The sequence below is a fragment of the Meleagris gallopavo genome, chromosome 1, assembly GCF_000146605.3.
Source record: "Meleagris gallopavo isolate NT-WF06-2002-E0010 breed Aviagen turkey brand Nicholas breeding stock chromosome 1, Turkey_5.1, whole genome shotgun sequence".
Classification (NCBI taxonomy): domain Eukaryota; kingdom Metazoa; phylum Chordata; class Aves; order Galliformes; family Phasianidae; genus Meleagris; species Meleagris gallopavo.
The window spans coordinates 73524943-73527089 of NC_015011.2; positions in this window are offsets into that span (position 1 = coordinate 73524943).

A 2147-nucleotide genomic window follows, 5' to 3' on the forward strand; every position below is an offset into this window, starting at 1 on the left:
AAAAAAAAAACCAGCAAGTTACCCCATTAATTAAGAATAATTTTTGGTGAAATGCAACATACAACACGGCAGCTATGGTGTGGCTTTAAATTGATTTCATTATCTCTTGGTATTCTCATCCAGCACAGTTAAGAGCTTTCTGAAATAAGTGACAAAGACTAATGTTGAATAAAAGGCCAAAATTGCTGTTACATTGAAATCAATGGGAATTTTGTGATTGACTTCAATACGACCTGGATTTCACCTAGAGAGTATATCATCAAGGTCATGGACAGAGAGTAATAAAATAGATTTTTTATTTTATGAGTTTTTTGTGTTTTGTGTGTGTGTGTTTGCTTCTTATTTTTATGTATTTTTTTCCCCAGCAAGTTGAGAAATTCAGAATAGAAGAAAAGTACTTTAGGTTAAGGCTCTCCAGACTTGCAGCCTTTTCTGGTCAATTTGCATGGAAACAGAAAAAGAATTATGGTATGTGACGAATCTGAACGAACCATTGGATAGTAATGTCCGTAGAAGTTCTGAATTCCAGCCCCAGTAATTCTAGCACTGTTACGTTAATCTAACTGTTGTGGTGTTCTTCAATGCAGAAATGGGAAAATAAATTGCAGAAAAGTTTAGAATAGCTGCAAGTCACATCTTTCATAGTTGTGCTTCAATTTCACAGAATCGCAGAGGTTGGAAGGGACCTCCAGAGATTGAGTCCAACCCCCACTGCCAAAGCAGGTTCCCTACACCAGGTCGCACAGGTAGGTGTCCAGGCAGGTCTTGAATATCTCCAGAGAAGGAGACTCCACAACCTCCCTGGGCAGCCTGTTCCAGCAGTCCGTCACCCTCACCGTGAAGAAGTTCTTGTGCACGTTTGTGCAGAACTTCCTATGCTGCAGCTTATGTCTGTTTCCCCTTGTCCTGTCTCCACACACTGCTGAAAAGAGTCTGGCTTCGCCACTCTGCCCCCCACACCTTCTATATTTATAGACCTGGATCAGGTCCCCTCTCAGTCTTCTTTTCTCAAGGCTAAACAGACCCAGTTCACTTAGCCTTTCTTCATCGGGGAGATGCTCCAGGCCCCTCACCATCTTTGTGGCCCTCCTCTGGACTCTTTCCAAGAGCTCCCTGTCTTTTTTGTACTGGGGAGCCCAGAACTGGACACACTACTCCAGGTGAGGCCTTACCAGGGCAGAGTAGAGGGGGAGGATCACCTCCCTTGACCTGCTGGCCACGGTCTTTTTAATGCACCCCAGAATGCCATTGGCCTTTTTGGCCACGAGGGCACACTGCTGGCTCATGGCCTACCTGTCGTCCACCAGGACGCCCAGGTCCCTCTCTGCAGAGCTCCTCTCCAGCAGCTCATCCCCCAGCCTGTATTGGTGCATGCAATTATTCCTCCCTAGGTGCAAGACTCTACACTTGCTTTTGTTAACGCTCATCTGGTTTCTGACTGCCCAGCTCTCCAGCCTGTCCAGGTCTCAGCACAGCCTTCAGGTGTGTCTGCCAATCTTCCCAACTTTGTATCATCAGCAAACTTGCTGAGGGTGGCCACTATCCCCTCATCAAGGTCATTCATGAAGATGTTGAACAAGACCGACCCCTGAGGAACACCTAGTTGACCTAGTTACAGGTCTCCAACCGGACTCTGTACCGCCAATGATGACCCTCCGTGCTCTGCCAGTCAGCCAGTTCTCAACCCACCTCACTGTCCACTCATCTATCCCACACTTCCTCAGCTTTGTTATAAGGATGTCGTGGGAGACAGAATCAAATGCCTTGCTGAAATCAAGGTAGACTACATCCACTGCTCTCCCCCCATCCACCCAGCCAGTGACAACACTGTAGAGGGCTACCAGGTTGGTCAAGCATGACCTCCCCCTGGTGAACCCATGCTGATTACTCCTGATAACTTCCTTTTCTTCCAGTTGTCTGGAGATGGCATCCAGCACAAGCTGTTCCATCACCTTTCCAGGGACAGAGGTGAGGCTGACTGGCCTGTAATTACCTGCATCTTCCTTCTTGCCCTTTTTGAAGACTGGAGTGACATTGGATATCCTCCAGTCTTCAGGCACCTCCCCCATTCTCCAAGACCTCTCAAAAATGGAGAGCGGTTCACCTCTGCCAGCTCCCTCAGCACCCGTGGATGCATCCCATCGGGT